The following is a 20014-nucleotide window of genomic DNA, read 5'->3' on the forward strand; positions in this document are numbered from 1 at the left end:
TCGCCCCAACTTCCCTCCTCTGCCGGCCTGGTTACCCCAAACTGCCCTCCCCTTCAGGCTTGATCACCCCAACTGCCCTCCCTTGCAGGCCTGGTCCCTTTTGCCCTCCCCTGCTGGCCTGATCCCTCCCAACTGCCCTCCCCTGCTGGCCATCTTGTGGCAGTCATCTTGTGTCCACATGGGGGCAGCTATCTTGTGTTGGAGTGATGGTTAATTTGCATATTACTCTTTTATTAGATAGGATAGAGGCCTGGTGCACGGGTGGGGGCCAGCTGGTTTGCCCTTAAGGGTGTCCTGGATCAGGGTGGGGGTTCACTTGGGGCATGGGGCGGCCTGCACAAGGGGCCTGTGGTGGTTTTCAGGCTGGCCACGCCCCCCGGCGATGCAAGTGGAAGCCCTAGTATCTGGGATTTATTTATCTTCTATAATTGAAACTTTGTAGCCTTGAGCGGAGGCCTGGGCCGGCCAGGGTGTGCAGGAAGCTTGGCTTCCTCCATTGCCTGGGAAACGCAAGCCTCCTGCTCGCCCTGTGGCCACAGCCATCTTGGTTGGGTTAATTTGCATACTTGCTCCTGATTGGCTGGTGGGTGTGGCTTGTTGGTGTGGCGGAGGTGTGGTCAATTTGCATATCACTCTTTTATTAGATAGGGTATGTCAACTATAATTTTAAAATAAATTTTAAAAATAAATTAAAAGGAAAAGTATTAATTAAAAAACATAATGCTATATACAGTACTGAGAAAATTATAGCACCTGCCACTAACAAAATGTACAGAGTAACTGAAGGAAAAAGTATGTTACATCAAATTAAAGAAAATAATAGATGCTTCTATAAAGTTTTAATAGTGGAAACTTTTTTGCATGGCATCATTATTAGATACCTAATATTTACCCTAGCATGATGCAGGGCAATTAGATTTGGAACAACATTTGCAATAATGGCCATAACAGCTACAGATTTCCTTGAGTGGCAAGAACAACAACTAGGTATAATTAGAAAATTATAGGGCACTATTTTTATTTTGCAGGCATAAATCCGCTATACATCTTGAACATTATAAATACAGTTGACCCTTGAACATAGGTTTGAACTGTGCGTGTCCTTCTGATCAACAGTAGGCTATTAGTAGTTAAGTTTATGGGAAGTCAAAAGTTATATGCAGATTTTTTAATGCATAGGGGTTCAACAGCCTTTATTCAAGGGTCAACTGTATTTTTAGGTGGGTCAGTGACACATGTTACCTGCTGGCCATAATATTTTGCTTATTGCTCACTGTTGTATACCATACTCATTACAGCTATGAATACTTCTCTCACAGCTGCAGCAATAGCAGGTGTGCCATCAATCCAAGTTGGAATGCCACTTTCTCGTCTAGATACAACTCCACTGTGACATCCTCTACTTCCTCCATGGCTCATTATCCCAGTCACTTTTTCCAACTGATGATTCACCAAGCAACACTTCTACCTCACCCTTACCATGAGTATCATCATTTGCTGGTAAACCTTCAATCAATGGAAAATGAGAACTGAGGGAAGCTGATGAAACCTTGGAAACTTCCACTTCAATCCCCACAAGAATCAGCAAGGATCCTAAACAACTCCCCCTATGTGACACTGACTTGGAGGATGAAGACGGGCCTGAACTATTAATTGACTCTTGTGTTTTGTAGCCCAGTTCATATTCCAAGACAACCAGGTACTAACTTTTATACTCTTCCCTTACCTTATCTTACTGAGTTAGGAGCATGGTCATACCAGTGTAAAAACTTTTATTATACTAATAATATCTCAAAAAAATGCCAATTCAAGCAGAATCTTACTTTAGTTATGGAATAGAACCCCTGAACAATCAATAAATGGTGCAAACCAAGAGCGAGAAGTAAAATTTAAAATCAAAATTCGGGATAACTTAGAAAAACCATTATGATGATGGGGAAAAATATAAAAGAGAAAAAATTTTCTATGACAATCAATATATAAACATAAACATAAACATAAACATAAACATAAACATAAACATAAACATACATATATATATATATATATATATATATATGCCCAGTGCATGAAATTTGTGCATCGGGGGGATGGTTCCCTCAGCCCAGCCTGCACCCTCTCCAATCGGGGACCCCTTGGGGGATGTCTGACTACCAGTTTAGGCCTGATCCCTACATCCCTCTCACAATCTGAGACCACTGACTCCTAACCACTCACCTGCCTGCCTGCCTAATCGCCCCTAACTTCCCACCCCTGCAGGCCTGATCTCGCCCCCATCTGCCCTCCCCTGCCGACCTGGTCACCCCCAACTGCCCTCCCCTGCCAGCCTGATCTCGCCCCCAACTGCCCTCCCCTGCCAGCCTGATTTCGCCCCTAACTGCTCTCCCCTGCCTGCCTGATAGCTCCTAATTGCCTCTGCCTGCTTGATTGCCCCTAACTGCCCTCCCCTGCTGGCCTGATTGCCCATAAATGCCCTCCCCTGCTGGCCTGATCTCACCCCCAAATGCCCTCCCCTGCTGGCCTGATTGCCCCTAACTGCCTCTGCCTCAGCCCCCACCACCATGGCTTTGTCAGGAAGGAAGTTGGATGTCTGGAAGATGGCCGGTCGACCCGGTCTAATTAGCATATTACCCTTTTAGTAGTATAGATTATAGAGGATAGGATTGCTTAAATGGCGGGGGGGGGGGGGAGCCTTTTTGAGCAGGAGGAGATGCTCTTGGCAGACAAAAATACATAATCCCTATATCTGGACTGATAGCCAGTCATATGCACTATATTGCCAAACTGGTCATTAAAAAATTGAACCACTTTCTTACACTTTATACCAAACAGCTATTGCCCTTAAAACCCCTCCTCAGCCCCCACCTTAGGTTCTGCCTTCACAGTTCACCCAGATTAGGTTCTGATTGGTCAGTTTCTATGACAGTCAGCATCAAAAGCTACGCCTCCTAGGCAGCCATTGGCTCTTCACAGTTCACCCAGATTTGGTTCTGATTAGTCGGTTTCTATGCCAGTCAGTGTCTCCGGGCCTATATCTGGGACTGATCAGAGAGGTGGGGCTGATCAGCCGCCACCCCAGGCTGCTAGAAAGGCCTGGAGAGAGAGATTCGCAGCTGCTGTGTGCTATTGGCTTATGAAATTATTATAATTCCCACAGCAAACCTACACTAAATAAATTGCTGGCAAAGTCAGAATCAGTCTCTGAGTATAACTTTGCCACCTCCTTCCAAAACAAAAACAAAACACATGGGCCTTCAAAGATACATAAGATTGAATGAGAGCATTCAGGTTGGATAAGGCATGAACAAGAGAAAAGTGGAGAATGAATGTGTGTTATTTGGGGGCAGGTGAATAAACTCATTGGATTAGAGGGCTTGTGTACAGTGAACAATGCTAACTAAATTAGATCAGTGAAGTGAGGATAGATGACAGAAGGCTTTGAAATCCAGGATGAGCTTTGATTTAATCTTCTAGACCAGGGGTCAGCAAACTTTTTCTGAAAGGGCCAAATAATAAATATTTTAGGTTTTGCAGGCCATATATGGTCTCTGTCACACTTTTTAAATAAGTGTGGCTGTGTTTCAATACAACTTTATAAAAACAGGTGGCAGGACAGATTTGACCCTTGGACTAGAGCAACAGAGCAATAAAATAAAAATGGTGTTTTGTTAAATTTTGAAGTAACCATGTACAAAGGTAGGAGGCATTTCTTAGTTCCTTAGCATCGATCTCCCCTATTCTCCTTCCTCATACTTTCCAGACTTTCAGGCACCAACTTCTCTTACATGTTCAGGGAGAAGCTAATTGAACTCCCAGCTCTAGGAGTGGTCTCAAATTGGTCTAAATTATCAGGTCATCCCATTCCTCTTTTCACAATAATTGATTCATGTAACCCACACCTAAGGCACATAGTGCATGCCATTTCATGGGCACAGATGTTGGTTCAGAAAGGGCATCTGGACTAATTTTGGCCAGTAACGTACAATGTACCCCTTATATTACTGAGGCTTCCAGGAAAGACACTTTCTTCTCTGGAAGAGGCACCAAAAGGGGCACTGTCTCCCTTTCCGGGCAGGGTGATATACAGATATGAAACTTGGATTTCTGAATTTGTTTTGCCACTCTGAGAGAAACCAGGTTTGGAACAAGACTGATAAGACGAAAGGAAGAGCAGAGAAAAGTAGAAGCCATGTCTTTGACTTAGTAGTTGAACTACTAAATCAAACCAAGCCTGAAGCCTATCCTACCCTGGACTTTATTAGCCAACAAATCACTTTCATTGCTTAAATCTGTTTGAGTTGAATTTTCTTTTGTTACTTAAGATTAAAAGTCTTCCACTGTCATAGGAAAATACTATGAAATGGAAGACACTGAAAGGAATTAGACCAGATGAAAGATTAGGCATTAAGTGATAAGGCAAAAGACAGCAGTGAGAAGAAAAGTTATTGAAAAGAGAGAATTCATATGTGAGGTTAATGTATATTGATATGCCCAGAGTCCCCACATTGAATAAAAGGCTAAGGGGGAAAATTTAAAGAATACAGGGAGTAAGAAGTTTGGGCACACTCACAAGGAAATACATGTACAACATGCGAGAATAGAAAGGTTAAAGATGAAAGAGACTTTTATTTGAAGTCTCAGCCCAATCATATTCCAACAGACAATATAACTCTAGCAACCAAAGATGTAAAAAAAACCCAAGTATTTAAAATATATATAATAAAATGTCCACCACAAAATCAAGGGTCTGTAAAATGGTGTGCCAAATTGTAAGTATGGTGAAAAGAAAAAAAATAAACACTTGTAAAAAAAAATTAAAAAGGATAAACTAGTGAGAAGTTTTGGGTTATATTTTGGAATGTAAGAGGGGTCAGATTTATAAAAACAAAAGGAATAGGGACAAAGTGACTGGATGACAGATTGGGAAACTCTTATTAGAAAGGATAGGACTGATCAAGCCATTCCAGTTATTTATATTTTCACATTTTTGGCTATGGAACATTCTCTCAACATAACATTTAGTCCACTGACATATGTAACTTCTAGGAGCCTCAATGAAATAATAAAGTAAACCATGGAAAGAAATGAGAACTGCTGGAAAAAAGAGACCTCGCAATGATTCACACAGAATTGCTGAGTCTTTTCATAGTTCAGTGATTAAAAGGTAAATAAGAGACTTCTGGTTTCTGACAGGGCATGTAAGAAGCTTAGAAGTTGCTACTCCATCCTAACAAGTAAAAAGCTGAACAAACTGAAAAATCTACAATTCTTAGATCTGAAAGAGAAGTGAGGTCACAGGGCAAAATGCTACTCCCAAAGTTGGAAATACCAATATATAAATACTGAGACTCACACCTTACTGGATGAGCAACCTCCCTGGGAATCAGCACCAGGGAAGGAAAATCCAAACTATAATTGAAGAATTGCTGGGGTCTCAGTCTGGGCTACTCTGAGAATTAAAAACTCCAAGGAGACCAAGTCGTTGAAGGCCCAACACAGTTGTGAGTTTTACTTCCTAGGTATTCACCAGATTCTCACAGTGAATATTGAAATATTCACACACTCCTTCCCCACATGCTTCTGACAGGGGGAAGGGAAAAGGAACCATAAAAGGAACACTACAGCATTCTGTTCTTAACAACATCTGCCTTCAAGCGAAACTAATTAACCAGAGCCTAACCTGTTGGAGTTTTATCAGAGCCTAATTGGCCTAGGCAAGGAAAATACCTGCCCCAGTCCATAGGCACAGGCACACTAAAAGACTGAGCCCTAATCATAGGACCATAGAACACTCCCTTCTCAACATATTAATAAAGGTCTATTTACAGCAATTCCTTTTACCCAGTACATCAGTCCCTGCTACCAAAAAAGAAAAGAATTACAAGATATACTAAAAAGCAAAAATCACAGATGGAACAGACAGGCAAGCATCAGAACCAGACTCAGGGATGGCAGGGATATTAGAATTATCAGACCAGGAATTAAAAACAACTATCATTAATATGCTAAGGACTTTACTGGATAAAGTAGACAGCATTCAAGAACAGATGGGCAATGTAAGCAGAGAGATGGAAATTCTAAGAAAGAACCAAAAAGAAATGCTAACGATAAGACTGTAATAGAAATGAAGAATGCCTTCGATGGACTCATTAGTAGACTAGACACAGCTGAAAAAAAATCTCTGAGCTTGAGGATATCTATACAGAAACCTCCCAAACTGAAAAGCCAAGAGAAAAAAAGACTGATAAAAACAGAACAGAATATCCAAGAATGGTGGAACAACTACAATATGTAACATATGCATAATGGGGATACCAGAAAGAAAAGAAAGAAAAAAATGAACATGAGAAATATTTGAAATAATGACTAGGAATTTCCCCAAATCAATGTCAGGCACCAAACTGCAGATCAAGGAAGCTCAGAAAACACCAAGCAGGCTCTGATCCTGGCAGTCTGGCTTTGGAATCTGTGCACATACCTGCCACTTCAGGAACAAGATTGGGAGGAGTCAGATTCAGGAGCACAGAAATCAGTGAACTCCAGGTGGTCTTTAGTGGCACAGTTGCTCTCTCAGCACTTTGGCCACCAAATCTTCAGCTTTCCTTCTTACTCCATCAGTTTGCTGACTAGAATACCTTGTGAGGCTTACAGGGAAACTAACTCAGAGGTGGGTGGAGTTGAGGTTTGCCAGCAGAGAGGGGACACAGAGTGGTAATAGCTCACGTGGGACTGTAAAGAAATGGAAGAGAATTCCAGGTTTACAATTCTTGAAGCTAGGCTGCTGTAGGGACTTTTTGGTGACAGGTAAGATCTATATGTGGCCTGAGTGCTCCTCAGGCACAAATTCTGTTTCCATTTAGAATGCTAACCAATGTTACATGGCACAGATGAGAGTCCATAGGCAATGAGTGTACAAGGGGATTTATGAGGGATCTAAGATGACAAGACCTCAGATTTTGGGTCTCTCTGGGGTGGAGAAAATTTGGAAGTGGCAGAAATGAAAGGATACCAGGCTGTGGCTGTTTACTGAGAGGGCAGACTTGCAGAAAAGAACAGAAAATAGTGAGAAAGGAAAGGGCCAGCCAAGGCTGCTAAACGAACCCTATGTGTTCTGCCTCACATCCAGAGATCCATCCCATCCAAAACAAATGTACAGTGACAGCAATAACCTTCTTATAGTAGACGGCAGAGAAAGCTGTTACTGGTGAGGACCAGAATCATCCACTGAGCCCACCCAACTACGTCAGATTTACTTGGTGAGAGAGAAACAGGTCTTTCCACAAGGGTTGGTGCTATTCATGAAGCCCAGGGTAGCTTTGTAGGGAGCGGCTATAGGGTTAAGCCTGGGACTGACCTGTTGGCAAAGCCACAAACAAGTCCCAGCTTAGAGGGCACAGCCCTCTTAGCATAATTAAGCTTGACCTTATGACATTCCCTAGAATCTCCTTCCTGGGTAGCTAATGGGCTGTGGGAGGTGCAGCAAGTGCTGCCAAAACAAGTGAAACTCACAAGAACATTGTAACTATGGTGACCACTACCTTGTTTACCTCTGACTATAAAATAAAGCATCAGCTTGCCTTCTGGATGTTTTCTCTGTGGCCTTAGCCAGGCACAGGAGATCCTCCTAGACCAGCCTTGGGCAAACTACAGCCCGTGGGCCGGATCCGGCTGTTCTATCCGGTTCTCTTGCTCTCCCCTCCGCTCCTTTACTTTGAATTTATATTAGTTCACACAAACACTCCGTCCATGCTTTTGTTCCAGCCCTCCGGTCCAGTTTAAGAACCCATTGTGGCCCTCGAGTCAAAAAGTTTGCCCACCCCTGTCCTAGACCCAGCTTATTCTCTGTCTGTCTTTTCTTCATCCTTCGCCGCCCTCCCTCAGGCTCTCCAAACCCTTGGCTGTGCTGGCACGGCACATAGCTTAACAGAAATCACACCTTTGAAAATAGATTATTTTATATAGATAGAAATGCCTCCTTTGCTGGGGTGATTATCAATTAGACCATCTAAGTATATGGAGAGTATTCTTAAAGTTTGGCTTTGCAAGTACAAGTAATTGTCTACCAGGTGATACCTTAATATCAACTCAAACTGATGAGAATAAATTTCCAGCCATAACTTTCCTGTTGGAAAGCAATGGCTGGAAACTTATTCTCATCAGTTTGAGTTGATATTAAGGATCCTACATGGTAGCCCCACGAGTATTAGATAGAGTGTACAAATGAGCCAAGCCAATCACATGTAGGCAAAGCTGGGTGTCTGACCCAATCCTCAAGACAGGCAGAAGACAGTAGATAATAGCCATTCATAAAGCAGAGCAGCTGGAGCCCAGTTCCATAGCTGAGCCAAAAACCTAAGGAAGTAGGTGGGTATGGGAGGCCAGAGCAGGGGTTCAGAGATGGGACATCTAGGAATTTTATCAAAAGATTACTTTCACTGAGGTGGTTGGTTTTTTATTAGATCTGACATTGAGCTGTAAAATGACTTTTATTCAAGGGCATCTTAAAGGTCCTGCTAGACATTTGACAAACATATGATAAATATATCTCTCCTAGACATTTGACAAGCATGCGATAAGCATACCCACACCATGATCACCAGCCATTAGTCCACATGCCCTGCATTTGCTCACTCTTTTCAAGGCTTAAAGCCTTATTCCTTCTATCTCTAGAGGAAATATACATTGACTTTAAGATAATTTCTATTTCCATTAGCTGATACTGCTCTGCTATCTTCTATAACCACATTTCATAGATTTTTACCTCTTTGTACAGTCTTATTTTATTCTGCACTGAGGATTATTTTATTTAGACTCAGTAGCAGGAGCTACAGAAGTATTCTCTGTGTTGGACAGGAACTTTCTACACTTTGAGTCTAGAGTGGAGCTCTAACAACACATGAGAATTTGAAAAATGGTAGAAAGAATAACATTTTTAAAAGACATTTAACTTTAAAAGAATATATAAGTGAATATCATTATGACCTTGATGCAGGAGAGGATTTTTTTTAAAAAAAGACACCAAATGTACAAACTATAAAGGATAAGATTAAGTCATTCCTTGGGAAATAGTATCTCTGAGGAAAGAGAAATTATTATTGTTTCTCAAAAGCTGAAGCTTTAAGAGGTGGTGAAATGACTGCACTGGGGTTTTGTTACATAATCCACAATATGGTAACTGTATTGGTTTGTTGAATGTGTCAGAATATTACTTCATCCAGTTTCACCCATAATATGAACTTTCTGACTAGGATTTGGCAATGGCACTATAGTGACGGTATCATATATATATATATATATATATATATATATATATATATATATATATACACACACACACACACACACACTAGTGTATGAAAGGAATACGTGATCAGTTTTGTTTTGTTTTGCTTTTCTCCATAAAGGGCAAACCAAAAAGAAATAGGTTTCACATGAGGAAGAATGTCCTCATAGGAAAATAGCTATTGAAATTAATGTCTGAATGAAGTTGCCAGAGTCAATGTGTCCTTTTTCCTATAATGAGAACATATTTCTCCACATACAACATTGACTTTAGAAAAATGAAAAATGTTCTGCCCTCCTCTAAGGCAAATATTCCCCGCCTACTCTGAAACAGATGTATAATTTCTAGTTTATTCCCTAGAACAGCTGTTAACTGGGAATTTCATTAAAATTTACCTGCAGAATCTGGAAAAAATACAGAACGTGTACCAAATCCCAATGATGTTGATTTAGTAAGTCTGACTGGGACCTTGGTATCTATATTTTTAAAAATTATATTCTCCAAGAACAACCATGTCAAAACTTTAGTTATCCATACCTTTCTGACTTTGTCTAACACAGTGGTCGGCAAACCACGGCTCGCGAGCCACATGCGGCTCGCAAGCCGTGGTTTGCCGCTCTGTTGACTAATGAGTTGCCGCCAATGTCATACAATATGCCACAATTGCCTAACCCTCACAGCTTCCAACTACACAGTAACGTTTAGTCCAGTGGTCTTGTAGTTCAGAAGTCTTAAGTTCACTTTCTTGTTTCAACTTTTTGGAATGGTTCAGAGAAAGCTTGCATGCAAGTTAGGGTAACAGGAAAGTCTAATAACTTTTGGAGTTTTAGGAGCATTTAAATATTTATAGAATTAATTATTGGGACACTATTTATCATATTTAGTCTGTTACAAGCAATGATGATTCCCCCATGATTTACTCTGTTTCAGCCATTGTCAGTCACAAAAAACAACGTTGTGTTTTTTTTATTGCCAGATAGTCAAACATTCTGATATTTTCTGGTCAGTTACTTTTGTTGATAGTTGAAGAAGCAGAATAAGAAAGAGCAGGTGTTTCCATTTTAAGTGACTCTCTAAATATAGAAATTTCACCAATTTGTTTAGCTGGCATTCCAAGAGTTAGTAGGTCAACAATACTTATTAACTACTATATGCCAAGCACTGTTCAGGCACTGCAGATACTATGGAAATCAATAGAGTACCTGCCTGTTCAAGGAGGGAAGGAGATTGGAACTCCTGAAATACATAGTCGACTGGAAGAATGCTTCTGAGGTCTGTGGTTAATTGTTGTGCTGAGAATGTTAATAGCTTTTTTTGATCTAGCTTTTTACTCAAAAGTTCCACCCATGTTTTGTTTTGTTTTCCACCCATGTTTTAACTAGAATCAGTTAAAATCTTACTCCAAAGTCAAAATTAAATCTGAGGTTTTCTCCACTTCCTCCTTATATTTCACAAAGTTGGCCAGACTTACAGTTTTTCATGTTAGATATTATTCAAATTACAAAATGCTCTACACATTTACAAGATTCTTTGTTTAAAGATTGCCTATTACATAAACTAGTTTCTGAGCACATTTTTAAGTGAACAATCTACTAGCCAAAACAGGACTATTTTGTGTTTTTCATGTTCTTGATGTCTAACCCCTTTAAAAAAAAAATGTGGTCAAAACGAAACAAGTATCAAGTTATATCCACCCTGAAACAAACTGGATGGGCCACCAAAGTCATCATGCTTCTATCTATTGTGTGTATTCTGCATGCTATTTATCAAAGTCGATTCAACTTTCAGTTTCATAATCTAATTCTGGCTTCATTGTTTTTCTGCTTAACTTCTTTTTTATGTACTTTAAATAATTTTTTATTTTTCAATTATAGTTGACATACAATATTATATTAGTTTCAAGCATACAAACCAGTGGTTAACATTATTTAACTTACTAAGTCAGTGGTTGGCAAACTGCGGCTCGCGAGCCACATTGTGGCTCGCGAGCTGCGGTTTGCTGCTCTGTTGACTAATGTGTTTGCCAACCACTGTACTAAGTGATCACCCCGATAAATCTAGTACCCATCTAACACCATTACATAGTTATTATAATAATATTTACTGTACTCTCTTTGCTATTCTTTACATCTCCTTGACTAGTCTGTAACTGTAGAGGGCGCCTGGGAAGGCACATGGGCATTTCTTTAAATTGTCAGCTGTCAGCTGAATCCAGGGCCTTGGGCAAAGCCACGCCCAGGAAACACTTTCTGCCAAAAGGCAGAAGTGTTATCAGCTTGACCTTCATTTCTGCCCAGGTGCCAGAGGGTGGGTTTTATTATGTAAATCCAGCCAAGCACCAGAAACGAATAGGAAAACTTCCTGGTATTTGGGGGTATAAAATAAACATGCTGCATCATCTCTGGGTCACTGTCTCTCCATCTGAAGAGGGCAGCAGTCCCACCTGGTCCCAGCTTTTTCCTTCTATCTCTGTGTCTGTTTCATTTTTCTCAATCCCCAACCGCCCCTACTCAGGAACTGGACCCGCACTCTAGCGGAGCTGGACGCGGAAAAGAGAGAAATATTTACATGTAACTACCAATTTGTACTTGTTAATCCCTTCACCTTTTTCACCCAGTTCCCTAACCACCCTCCCATCTGGCAACTGTCAAAATGTTTTCTGTATCTTTGAGTCTGTTTCTGTTTTGTTTGTTCATTTTTTTTGTTTTTTTATTTTTTATTTTATTTTTTAATAAATCTTTATTCAGATTATTACAATTGTTTCTCCTTTTTCCCCCCATAGCTCCCCTCCACCCGGTTCCCACCCCACCTTCTGCCCTTACCTCCCCCCCACTGTCCTCTCCATAGGTGTATGATTTTTGTCCAGTCTCTTCATGAACCCCCCCATACCCCTTTACCCCTGAGAATTATCAGTCCACTCCCTTTCTATGCCCCTGATTCTATTATATTCACCAGATTATTCTGTTCCTCAGATTGTTAATTCACTTGATTTTTAGGTTCACTTGTTGATAGATATGTATTTGTTGTTCATAATTTTTATCTTTACTTTTTTTCTTCTTCCTCTTCTTTAAGAATACCTTTCAGCATTTCATATAATACTGGTTTGGTGGTGATGAACTCCTTTAGCTTTTTCTTGTCTGTGAAGCTCTTTATCTGCCCTTCAATTCTGAATGATAGCTTTGCTGGGTAATCTTGGTTGTAGGTTCTTGCTATTCATCACTTTGAAAATTTCTTGCCACTCCCATCTGGCCTGCATAGTTTCTGTTGAGAAATCAGCTGACAATCATATGGGTGCTCCCTTGTAGGTAATTAATGTTTTTCTCTTGCTGCTTTTAATATTCTTTGTCTTTTGCTCTTGGCATTTTAATTATGATGTGTCTTGGTGCGGTCCTCTTTGGATTCCTTTTGTTTGGGGTTCTGTGGGCTTCCTGGACTTGTAAGTCTATTTCTTTCACCAGGTGGGGGAAGTTTTCGGTCATTATTTCTTCAAATAGGTTTTCAGTATCTTGCTCTCTCTCTTCTTCTGGCACCCCTATAATTCTGATGTTGGTACACTTAAAGTTGTCCCAGAGGCTTCTTACACTATCTTCAACTTTTTGGATTTTTTTTTCTTTTTGCTTTTTCGGTTGAGTGTTTTTTGCTTCTTTGTATTTCAATTCTTTGACTTGATTCTTGTGTTCCTCTAGTCTGCTGTTGGGTCTCTGTATAATATTTTTTATTTCAGTCAGTGTATGTTTAATTTCTAGTTGGTCCTTTTTCATATCTTCGAGGTCTCGTTATATTTATCGGCCTTTTCTAGGATATTCTTGAAAAGCCTTATAACCGTGGTTTTGAATTCTATATCCAGTCATTTATTTTCCTCCATTTCTTTCGTTTGTGATCTGTTTCTTTGTCGCCGCATTTTCACTGCTTCCCTGAGTTGGTAGGGTAGCTTTGTGTGCTAGGTTTCCTATATGGCCCAGGGGGTCGGCCTCCCCAGTTAACCTGAGGTGGATACTCTTGGTGTACCCCTTTGTGGACTGTGTGTACAGCCTTGTTGTAGTTAAGTCTTGATTGTTGTTGGTATCACTGGGAGGAATTGACCTCCAGGCCAGTTGGCTGTGAGGATCAGCTGTGTCTACGCTGGGAGAAGTTCGGTGCTGGAGACAGCCTTATAGGATTAGACTTGCCAAATTGCAAAAGCCTCTGTGCTCAGCTTGGATGGGGTGGAGTCTCAGGGCGGAGGCAGCTGTTGGCTTCCTGTCAGCCTTGCCCTCGCACGTGGGCGCCTCCAGACCTCTGCCTTCCCCGGCTCCCAAGTCTCCGCCCAAGAGTCAAAATTTCCCCCGCAAGAGCGTGGGTCCCCAGGGGCTCGCCTGGAACTGGGGTTCAGTGCAGTCAGAACTGGGGTTCAGTGCAGTCAGGAGCTTCCGACTCCCTTCTGCTAGGGAAAGCCTGTGGCAACCTCCGCAGTCTTTGTGCACACTGGCGCGTGCGCCTCCAGACCCCTGCCCACCGGGGCTCCCCTGGGTCTCCAAGTCTCCGGGTGCCTTTCTCTCTTCCTGACAGTCCAGACTCCCCCTGTATGAACCTGGGTCCACGGGGTTTCGTCCGGAACTGGGGTTCAGTGCTGTCGGAACTGGGGTTCAGTGCAGTCGGGGGCTTCCTTCCCCCTTCCGCCAGAGAAAGTCAGCCAGGCTCTCAGCCGCCCTTCCTCTCTGCGCGCACAAAGACCCTTTGCCGTACCTCCAATTCTCTGTGAGCTTTTCTCTTTCCTTCTAGTTGTAGAATTTCCACTCAGCCAGCTTTCCTGTGGTTCTGGATGGTGTCCGTTCTGTCTTTTAGTTGTAGTTTTGAAATTGTTGTGCAAGGCAGCAGTTTAGGTGCTTACCTATGCTGTCATCTTGGTTTCTCCCCTATTTTGTTTTTTAGATTCCACATATAAGTGAAATCATATGGCATTTGTCTTCCTCTGTCTGACTTATTTGACTCAGCACAATACCCTCTAGGTCCATCCATGGTGTTGCAGATGACAAGATTTCATTCTTTTTCAGGGCTGTGTACTATTCCATTGCATATATGTACCACTTCTTCTTTATCCATTCATCTACTGATGGACATTTAGGTTGCTTCCATATTAGCTATTGCAAATAATGCTGCAATGAACATATGAATGTATATGTCTTTTTTATTTAATGTTTTGAGTTTCTTCAGAAAAATACCCAGAAGTGGATTTGCTGGGTCCTTCTTTGTCTTTTGTTATATAGCCTTTGTTATAAAGTTTCTTTTGTCTGGTATAAATATTGCTACTCCAGTTTTTTTGTTTCCATTTTCAGAAAATATCTTTTTCCATCCCTTTACTTTCAGTCTGTGTGTGTTTTTTGATCTGAAGTGAGTCTCTTATAGACAGCATATCTAAGGGTTTGTTTTGTTATCCATTCAGCATCCACATGTCTTTTGATCAGAACATTTAATTTACTTCCATTTAAAGTAATTGTCATTTTATTATTCATATTTTTATCCTTTTTTCTTCTTCTTAAAGAAGACCCTTTAAAATTTATTATAATACTGGTTTGGTAGTGATGAGCTCCTTTAGCTTTTCTTGTCTGTGCATCTCTTTTTCTATTCTCTTATTCTAATGAAAGCTTTGTTGGGTAGACTATCTTGGTTGTAGGTCCTTGCTTTTCACCACTTTGAATATTTCATGCCACTCCCTTCTGGCCTGCAAAGTTTCTGTTAAGAAATCAGCTGACAGTCTTATGAGAGCTCCCTTATAGATAACTGCTTTTTTCTTGCTGCGTTTAAGATTCTCTCTTTGTCCTTAATCTTTGGCATTTTATTTATAATTCTGCTTAACTTCATACGTACTGGCACAGAAAGTGACCCACACCATTACAGTCAATAAATATTTGAAAAAGGATTGCAGAACATACAATGGAGTAAAGACAGTCTCTTCAGTAAGTGGTACTTGGGAAAACTGGACAGACACATGCAAAAAAATGAAACTAGACCACCAACTTACACCATACACAAGAATAAACTTAATATGGATAAAAGACTTAAATGTAAGGCATGAAACTATATAAATCTTAGAGGAGAACATAGGCAGCAAAATCTCAAACATCTCTTGTAGCAATGTGTTTATAGATACATCTCCTTGGGCAAAGGAAAGTAAGGAGAAGATAAACAAATGGGACTACATCAAAGTAAAAAGCTTCTGCACAGCAAAAGAAACCACCACCAAAATGAAAAGGGAACCCGCTGTATGGGAGAACATATTTGCCAATGATACATGTGATAAGGAGTTAATATCCAAAAGTTAATATAAAATACTCATACAACTCAACAAAAGGAAGACAAACAATCCAATTAAAAAATGGGCAGATCTGAATAGACATTTCTCCAAAGAGGACATACAAATGGCCAAGAGACATATGAAAAAATTTTCAATGTCACTAATCATCAGATAAATGCAAATTAAAACTACAATGAGATATCACCTCACACTTGTCAGAATGGCTATCATCCAAAAATCAACTAACAAGTGCTGGTGAGGATGTGGAGAAAAGGGAACACTAGTTCACTGATGGTGGGAATGCAGATTGGTGCAGCCACTATGGAAAACAGTATGGAGTTTCCTAAAAAAATTAAAAATGGAATGTCTGTTTGACCCAGTGATCCCACTTCTAGGAATACCTATCCTAAAAACCTCAAAACACCAATCAGAAAGAATATATGCACCCCTATGTTCATGGCAGCGTTATTCACAATAGCTAAGATTTGGAAGCAGCCCAAGTGCCCATCAGTATATCAATGGATAAAAAAGCTGTGGGACATTTATACCGTGGAATACTCTGCAGCTGTGAAAAAGAGAGATCTCTTACCCTTTGGGACAGCATGGATGGACCTGGAAAATATTATGCAAAGTGAAATAAGCCAATCTGAGAAAGACAAATATCACATGATCTCACTTATCTGTGGAATCTAATGAACAAAATAAGACCCGAAGCATGGAGGCATGGAACAGACTGACATACCTCGATGTGGGGAGACGAGAAGAGATAAACCGAAGAATTTATATACTTACTAGGGGCCCAGTGCACAAATTCGTATACCTTGAAAGGAACTGTGGGCTGTGAGGCTGTGGTGGGCACAGAGGCGGGTCTCGGCCATCCTCCGTGCCCCCACCCGGCCCCTCCCGCCACGGCCCCCTGGCCCCTCACCTGCTGGCAGCCCCACTCCTGCCACCGCCACTCCCATGCGCTAACAGCGCTGGCCCCACTCGCACCCACTGGCGGCACAGAGCAATTGAGGCCGGTGCCAGCAGCGGGTGCGAGCGGGTCTGATGCTGGCAGTGGGTGCAAGAAGCGGCTCTGGCATCAGCAGCGGGTGCGAGCGGGGCAATCGCCGACAGTGGGTGCAAGAGGTGGCTGCTGGCCCTGATCGCCCCTCAGGAGCAGGGGGAGGTGGAGAAGCCTTAAGGGGCGACTGGGGCCGCAGCCACCACTCACACCCGCTGACAGCACCGAGCAATCAGGACTAGCACCAGATGCTGGCAGCAGGTGCAAGTGCCAGGCAGGACCGTGGCGTGTGGGAGCAAAGAATTTTCAGTAACCACTAGAGGCTCGCCCCAATGACAGCGACCAGCGCACCGCCTTGGTCTGGTGCTCCCGCTCACCTGCTCCACCATCCCACTGCGGCCAATGCCCGTCATGTTCCGCGCTCTGCCGCCTGCTGCTGACGCCTGCCATGTTCTGTGCGTGGTCAGTGCATGTCATAGCGACCGGTTGTTCAGTTGTTCCACCGTTCAGTCTATTTGCATATTAGGGTTTTATATATATAGATATGCATAGCCCTTGGACACAGGCAATAGGGTAGGGAAGACCTGGAATGGGAAGGCAGGGGCATAGGGGCTGGGAGGAGGGGAATAAAGGAGGGGGGAATGGGAGATTTCTGTAATGCTATCAATAATAAAAAATATATTTAAAAAAAACTTGTTTAAACAATGAAGATAACTGATTGGCTCAATTAAACCTTAAAGTTACAGTTTCCAATTGTACAACTAGCAGAAATCAGATTAACAAGGAATGACACTTGAGTGCTTTCAATGGGAAGCAGAAGGGCCATATTAAAATATTGATAATAATTATAATAATAACAATAATAATACCACCACCAGTAACTGGGAATCCCTCTCATGATCAGATTGTAAAAACAGAAGAGGTGTGTATGTTGTGTCCTCACACTATAAGTAAATGTTATGCTGGATGCAAAACACATAAAAGAGATTGCAAAATTTGGATCATGATAGCTTGCAGGTTAGAAATGATCCAGAGTGTTTTTTTCTTAATGAAGGCCCGTAAGTCCTGACTGCCTCTCATTTACCTGCCTTTCCCTTTTAAGAAAATTCGGCCTTAACTTTCATCCAACTTTACATCTTGCCCATTCCCGATGCTCCACCATTTCAGCAAGAAATACGCTGACACTAAGAATTCCTAAGAACGAGCCTTCCTAGCAACAGGGGACCACATTATCCACCAAGAGGTTGGTCATCAATGCATCTGAAGATGAACAAAAGGGGAAAGTGTGCACAAAAAAGGGGCCACATACTGAACCTGACAAGCTCAGAGGAGGCCTGCATGGCTGGCCTTACAAACTCAGAGACTGCAAGTAACCACATGGCATAGTCAGAACATAAAAGTTCCTAACTAAAAGCAAGTTATGGTGGTAGTCAAGTCGCAGGCCTGCAACTTTCTTAACACATTAAGCGCCCAGCCTGTTTTGTCTTCCAGACGGAAAGTATAGTGTCACTCACCAGTGACTGACGGGGCGCTTAACGTGTTAACAATGGTCAATCTTTATCTTAACTGAGGCTATCTAGTGTCTTTTTGCATCAAGTATAACATACCTTTGAAATGTCAGAGTAATCTCTTTTTCCAGATCCCTCAAGGCACAACCATAGCACCAGAGTACAGAAGCCTTCATTATTATCTTGTTTCTCACATATCATCTATGTGCTGTAAATGCTAATTATTAACTATCCTATACCCACCAATGTAAAAGAAGCATGTGTCCCTCAGTTTATTTTTTATCCAATCCCAGATATCCCCCTCTTCCTATATTCCCACCCCCTTAATCTCCCACCAATGGATTTCATGTAACCCTCCTTAGTCTCTTCCTTTTATTCTAAGGTATAAAATAAGCTGCAAAAACCTCTGGAGCATTTTCTCAATCTGTTGAGATTTTGCTTCCCAGCAACTTTAAGTTTGACTCAAATAAACTCATAAAAGTTTTTTAAAAAATGGATTGGCTTTGTTGATGATAGCCATTCTGACAGGTGTGAGATGGTACTGCATTGCCATTTTCATTTGCATCTCTCAAATGATTAGTGACTTTGAGCATGTTTTCATATGTCTCCTGGCCTTCCTTATGTCCTCTTTCAAAAAGTACCTATTTAGGTTCATTGCCCATTTTTTTGATTGGGTTGTTTATCTTCCTTTTGTTATGTTGTATGAGTTCCCTGTAAATGTTGGAGATTAAACCCTTATCAGTGATAACATTGGCAAATATGTTCTCCCATACAGTGGGCTTTCTTGTTATTTTGCTGATGGTTTCTTTTGCTATACAGAAGCTTTTTATATTACTAATCATCCGAGAGATGCAAATCAAAACGACAATGCGGTACCATCTCACACCTGTCAGAATGGCTATCATCAACAAATCAACAAATGACAAGGATGCGGAGAAAAAGGAACCCTTGTGCACTGCTGGTGGGAATGCAGATTGGTGCAGCCACTATGGAGAATAGTATGGAGTTTCCTCAAAAAAACTAAAAATGGAACTCCCATTTGACCTAGTGATCCCACTTCTAGGAATATATCCCAAGAAAACAGAAACACCAATCAGAAAGGATATATGCACCCCTATGTTCATAGCAGCACAATTTACAATAGCTAAGATTTGGAAACAGCCTAGTGCCCATCAGCAGATGAGTAGATTAAAAATCTGTGGTACATCTACACAATGGAATACTATGCTGTTGTAAAAAAGAAGGAATTCTTACCATTTGCAACAGCATGGATGGAACTGGAGAGCATTATGCTATACGAAATAAGCCAGTCAGAGAAAGATAAATATCACATGATCTCACTCATTTGTGGAATATAATGAACAACATAAACCGATGAACAAAAACAGATCCAGAGACAGAAAAGCATCGATCAGACCGTCAAACCTCAGGGAAGGTAGGGGACGGTGAGGGTAAGGGGGAGAGATCAACCAAAGGACTTGTATGCATGCATGTAAGCCTAATCAATGGACACAGACAACAGGGGGGTGAGGGCATGAGTGGGGGGGTGGGGGGCAATGGGGGGATAAGGACACATATGTAATACCTTAATCAATAAAGAAAAAAAAAGTAAGGCACAAAAAGAAAAAAGAAAAAAATTTTAAAAAATGGATTGGCTCACATGAATGAGAAGTCCACAGGCTGACTGGCTTCAGTTGCAACTTGATTCTACAACTCAATTTGTCATCAAGGATCCATATATTTAGTTATCTCTGCCATGCCTTCTTGTGTGTCTGCATCATTCTAAGACTGGTTCCTCTCATGGTCCAGCTTCTTCCTCTTGTCTAACAGGAAAGAGAACCTCAGCATTCTCAGCAAAAGTCCTAAGAGTCATTGTATCAAACCCCCTTAGAGCCAATGCCCACCCTGACTCAATCTTGGAGTCCAAAGAGATAAAATGTACT

The 20014-nt window shown here is 41.4% G+C and overlaps 1 long non-coding RNA gene across 3 annotated transcripts in view; it reads right to left on the reverse strand.

The window, feature by feature from the left end:
* Positions 1-20014, reverse strand: part of LOC308248160 — a 94956-nt gene that overhangs the window by 74875 nt on the left and 67 nt on the right. For all 3 annotated transcript variants that reach the window (XR_013960605.1, XR_013960606.1, XR_013960607.1), the window contains exon 2: positions 19732-19894. This is a non-coding gene — a long non-coding RNA (uncharacterized lncRNA). The remainder of the gene's footprint in view (positions 1-19731; positions 19895-20014) is intronic.

Source organism: Plecotus auritus (genome assembly GCF_963455305.1).
Source record: "Plecotus auritus genome assembly, chromosome: 5".
NCBI classification, from domain to species: Eukaryota; Metazoa; Chordata; class Mammalia; order Chiroptera; family Vespertilionidae; genus Plecotus; species Plecotus auritus.